Below are 6,000 nucleotides of genomic sequence, written 5' to 3' on the forward strand. Positions count from 1 at the left end.
GTAACCCAACAAGGGTTGGGTAAGTATACTTACCCTCCCCCCTAACCCTAAACCTCCCTTCTGGTAGCCTAACCCTAACCCTCCCCACACCCTAACACTAAACCTCCCCCTCCTTCATGCCTAAACCTAACCCTCCCCCTTAGTGCCTAAACCTAACCCCCCCAGTGGTACCTAACCCTCCCCCCTAGGGGTGCCTAACCTTAACCTCCCCCCACAAAACCTAACACTAACCCTGCTAACTGCCCTAACCCTAACCCTCCCCCCGCGTCTAAGAGGATGGGCGATCCGGACTTACCTTGTTTTCCGGCGTCAGGATTAAGATAGGCGTTGGTATTTTGACGCCTATCTTAACTCCCTTGTCGGGATACCAGCGTCGGCATTTAGACTGGAGGCCACGACTACATCCCGTGTGAATATGTGTATTCATTAATAGAAGGGCCGCAGGGAAAAGGTTAATAATAGAGATATACTTCACCTCTCTCTGAAACTCCCACAAACAACCTGATTGGCTCCTTAATTAGATAAAAAATACAGTGGGTAGAGGTTGATCATCCTCGGATGAAACCAACGTGGAAAAGGGGTGGAGGAATGCTTCAGGCGACTCCTACCTAGTGTTACGTGCTGTGGAACACACACCGGCGTGCTTAACACGTGGAGTATACAGTCCAGCAGTGCAGTGAGGTCTCCCATCCAGGGGCACTGGAGGTCCGGGTGCCCACCGCATAGAGTGGACTCATTGCAGTGGCTGCAGGAGAGAGACAGTGCTGCAGCCATCACGCCGAATACAGATGGAGATACAGTACTGACACTAAACCCGGAATAGACGCGCTATAGCATTATTTTGTTGCTTTGGGAGAACTCACAGATCCTCTGGTGGTATACTGTAAGGGAAAAGACTATTCACCCCCCTGCAGCAAAACTAAGGTAGCATGAGTAAGGTGTACATCTATAATGGTGATGACAGCCACTTACCTGCATACAACTTGGTTTCAATTTTAACTAACCAATAATTGCTTTAACAAGCTACAAGATATTAACCATTCTGCTTTGTGGATACACGCCTTAACTATTATTGGCCCCCATTTATCAACGAAGGTCGCTAAAGGGGTTATGCCACCCTTTCTGGATTTAACAAACAGTGGTAATCTTAGATTATCAAACATCGCTTTTGCCAACCTTTAGATGGCGAGAGCGATGCGGCCCACATTGCCTGCAATGGCGACCCAGAGGTGCCTTTCCGGATTCAGGGAAGCCTTCCAGGCACTGCTGGGTCCCTGTGTGATGCACATGTGTAGACCTGGGTCCCTGTGTCATGCACATGCGTAGACGGACCGTCACGCATGCACATTACACCAGAGCCCCGTCGTTGGCATCGTTAGGCTCTCAGCAGCCCAGCAGAAGACCTCGCAGAGGAGGACTCAGCGGGACCTCGCCAGAGGGGTAAGTATTGGTAAATACCAGTACATTTTTCTTTTGTATCACAGTGATACTAAACGAAAAATTGTGCTGGTGTTTAGTTTACCATCGTTGATAAATGGGGGCCATTGTTTGCAGAATATGCTCTTAAATCTTTAAGAATTTGGGTATTTAAACAACACTATATCATGTGTTGCTAATATACTGCTGCTTTGCACATCTGTATGGAAGGAGGACTATAACATTAAAAGTGACTATTACTCTTAGTATTATCCCTTTAGAAGATCACCATCTAGAATACTGTATTTTATTTGCCTTAAAGATTGTTAATTAGTAATAATACATTTTATAAATATATACAGTGCACTTACTGTTTAAGTTTTTAGCTTTGGTTACAGGGAACAAGGCCCTGCTATGTTAAGTGCAGCAGCAGATTGCTGACAGATACACCACTAGCGGCAAAACCCCCCCCAAATTCTTAATTTACTCTCTTTTATTATATATGTTGTATAAAGTCCACATGTATCTGTATAATGACACTGAGGGCAGGAGCTAAACGTAGTAGTGGAAAATGGCTTAGGCAGGGAGATGAAGGAGAATCTGCAGGAAGAAGTAGCTCTTTAGTTGTGTGCTCTGTCACCGGCCATTTCTGTCATTGTGCTCAGTGGAATGTTGAAGGCGGAAGCTAGATTGTTAGGGGTCAAGTAGTGAATAGAACAAAGAGACAAAGTCAAATAATTGTTTACTAGCCAGGTAAAGTAGCTTACAGATGTGGGAAGTGGGAAGATAGGATGTTTGGAAAAACACAATCCTCTAACCAGGAAGCATGTATATGTCCATTCTAAGTCTATTAACAGTAGCTGTCATTTCCCATTAGAAACAAAGCTGGAACATGATCTTTAACCTCCAGTGTATTATGTCTAAAGAACTAATGTGTTTTACATCTTGTACCACCACAACTAGTGTGAGATGGCCCAGCTCTCCTTTTAAGGTCATACCTGAGTGTCTCCTACAGCAGTTATATATTGCACATACAGATTCCTTTCCACAGCAGCAAAACTGCAGCTCAGTACTTCAATTATGTGCACTGGCCAATAACACTGAATGGTCCGTTTATTGCCCCCCGAAGAAAGCACCAAAGATATGGAACTGGCACCTGCTTGATTCAGAAGCATGTATGCATCAAACACCCTGCACCCATTATAGATATGCCACTGCCTACCCCCCATCAATGAGATCAGTCTGGGGCCAATATTTAGGTTAGAGACAGTGGATATTGTCACCTCCATCCTTCTGTGCTTCAATCTTTGCTATGTCCCCATTGATCACATCCAAGTGAAGGTTTTCAAGTGCCCTGCCACCTACCTCCCAGCCAATTACAAACTGAATTTCCAATGAACAATGTTTAGTTTTCATATATTGTAGAGTTTATTGTTTCTGGGTCTTATTTTCACATACAGTAAATAAAATAGGTGTACATAAAATAAATATACTTTAAAATAATAAAAACCTGCTAATGTTGTTTATTTTGTTGTTTATTTTAAATGGGTAATGAGAGGGTATATGGTGACAGGATCCCAGGGGAGGGGACAGAATGCCAGGGGTAGTGGCTAATAGGTCTTTAAAGGCTGAATAGAGCACAGTATAACAGCTCCTAATAGAGCAGAAAGTCTATTCAGTATGTCCAGGCCTTTACTGTTCATACCAAAAACCATAATTCCTTTTTATAAGCACTCCCGTGGAGATCAAGGACAGGCACAGCTGATGCATGTGTTTATAGTGACTATAACATCTTGGCATCCCCCCTGCTCCCTCATTCCTCCTTGTCATCCTTCCTCCCCCTGCAACATTGTTCTTCAGGCAGCATTAACCCTCCCTTAGCTTTCTTCTCCATACTATGGGGTCTATGTGCTAAGCCTTGGAGAGAGATAAAGTGGGCGGAGATAAAGTACCAACCAATTAGCTGTGTTTCAAAAATGACAGTTAGTAGCTGATGTTTTTGGTACATTATCTCTCTCCGCTTTATCTTTCTCCAAAGCTTAGTACAGGGGGGCTATATGAGTAAATGTACACATTTGTTACACCAGATATAGCTGCTACTCTTTTTAAGCTGGATGCATCTTGTCAATTGTCCTTTATTTCCAAGGTTAGGCTTTAGGATTTTTACCCTGGAAATGTTTATATTGGAAGTGCCCTAATTGTTTAGATCACATCATTTCCCATTCTTCTTATTCTTTATATTGGATGTAGAGATGTGCATTTGCTGCAAAATAAAACAAAATCACCACGTGTTTGTGTGGAGTAAACCCACGCAAACACGTGTAGAACATACAAACTACATACAGTCAGGCCTTGGTGAGATTCGAATCCAAGACATTGGTGCTGTGAGGCAGAAAACTAACAATTGTGCCACCTTGCTGCCAAACTGTTCTGCATTTGGTCACAGAATTTAGCATTTTCTGTGACTGAATACGGCAGTAAGTGTTCCCAGTCCTACACCAGTCAAACCACACAGCAGAATGCGCTGACTGTTGTTGTCCCAGCTCTATTCATAGATTGCAAGTATCGTAAAATGTGAATTCACAACAGTGGAATGGCAAAGCAATAGCTGACATGGAATATTGTATTTTCCAAAGCTTTGTGGAATAGCCTGTTCCACCACAAAACTCAGTTTGAGCAACATTTTTCCACAATTTCCCTCATCCCCTGCTATGAATAGAGCTGAGGTAGACTGCTGTGTTTGGAAACATGTTAGGTAAAATGTTTCAAATTTCATGGTCAAATACAGAATACAGTGAAGTTTCAAAAATGTCACTCATCTCTCATTGGTTGTAATTCTCAGTACATATTCTATCTCTGTGGTGTTTTTTCTTGAACGGAAAAGGATATACCACCAAGTTCTGTAGCCATGCAATTATGAAAATGTTAGTGCATCAAGGCCTGCGGGTCTGGTTCAGGGACGGACACAAATGCTGTCATGACTGCGATTCCGTACGCAGCTGCAGTGCGAAAATATGCAAATGTATTTATTAATAGTTTATTATGTTACTTATGCAGTGCCAGAATATTCCGTTGCGCTTTACAAATGTCGCGGCCGTCTGGATTTGTATTGAGATGCCCACCGTCGGCTTCGCAAATCCAAGCGACTGCGTACAAAGACACAGCTCAATCGCAGATCAGTCGATAACGCAGGTCTGCGAAATGTAAGGTATTGAAAGCTTTTTTAATAATACTTTTATATTCTTAATTATACTCTTGTGTACATCAAGAAATAGTATATTAAAAAAATTGCCAAATCACATTTACCTATAAGGGGGTTACATACATTTTTAAGAAAAAACAAGAAGTTTAATTGTTTTTGACATATTTATTGTGAAATACGAAGAAGTCTGGATGATATCACTGTGTTTTTGTCTTAATTACATGATAAAATAACAATAAAACCAAACAATAATAGAAACAAAACCATAATTATTGAAAAAATCATAATATCTTGTTTTTTTGTCTTCAAACTTCGCTTTGTCGCTTTTCGCTTATAAGCTTTTTCTGTGTCGTCTCTGTGTATCATCCAGCAGTAGTCAGCCATCATGCTGATGTCCCAACGACCCTGGTATCTTCTTTCTACATCTTTAACGTCTTGGTGGAACCATTCACCCTGTTCTTCACTGTTATGTAGTGTAGTGTGTGTGTGTGTGTAGTGTGTTCTATGTGTGTGTATGTGGTGGTAGGCAGGGGTTAAAATGATCCGGCACAGAGTAAAACTGTGTTGCATCTGTTGTATTTGGTTTCACCTTCGCCAGCTCACCTTGTAGTTGTAGTTGTTGTGTGTGTGCAATGTTCCTTTAGATAGTATGGGGTTTAGGTCCTTTGTAAATTTCAACTCCAGGCCCATGTGGACCTTAACCTGGCACTGGGCGGGGGGAAGTTTTATGACTTGAACTGGATTGCAACGTTCTATACAACCGACTGAATTCATTTAAGACAATGTTTTATAATAAATGCTGGCAGAATACATTTATTACTTTAAAGAATATGAAAAAAATGACTTATTCATAAATACACGTTTTGCAGAAAAACGTTGTGATATGCAAAATTGGGAGTCATTTTCGTGTTCAGAAGCCAAAAATCTATCACATAAATTCATTAAAAAAGTTTTTGTAATTAAAAAAGACCTGTGTAATTGTCCTTCTGTGTAACCCTATGGTCATGCGGAATGGCCATTGGAACTGAGACACTGGAGCCACTGTAACGGCATACGGGATTGTAGTCGCAGGCAGAAACAACAGAGACATGCCCAGGAAGCAGGCATAACATGCCTGTGTTTGAGTCGCCACCAGTGGCGGCTTCAGGGGTGGGGCTGCAGCACAGTCCAAAATTTAAATAGGGGAGTTACACCAACTGCCAGTGAGTCCCGGCCGGTGATGTTTGGCAGCGTGTGAAATGACAGTTGGTGTGGCTCCCCTATTTGAATTTTGAACTGCGCTGCAGCCCTACCTCTGGAGCCGCCACTGGTCGCCACCACCTCGTTGTGCCCACAAATGGTCTCTGACTGTTGGTCACTTTGCGAACAAATCCTCACTGCGA

Source organism: Taudactylus pleione, unplaced genomic scaffold, assembly GCF_031769625.1.
Source record: "Taudactylus pleione unplaced genomic scaffold, aTauple2 ptg000053l, whole genome shotgun sequence".
Classification (NCBI taxonomy): Eukaryota; Metazoa; Chordata; class Amphibia; order Anura; family Myobatrachidae; genus Taudactylus; species Taudactylus pleione.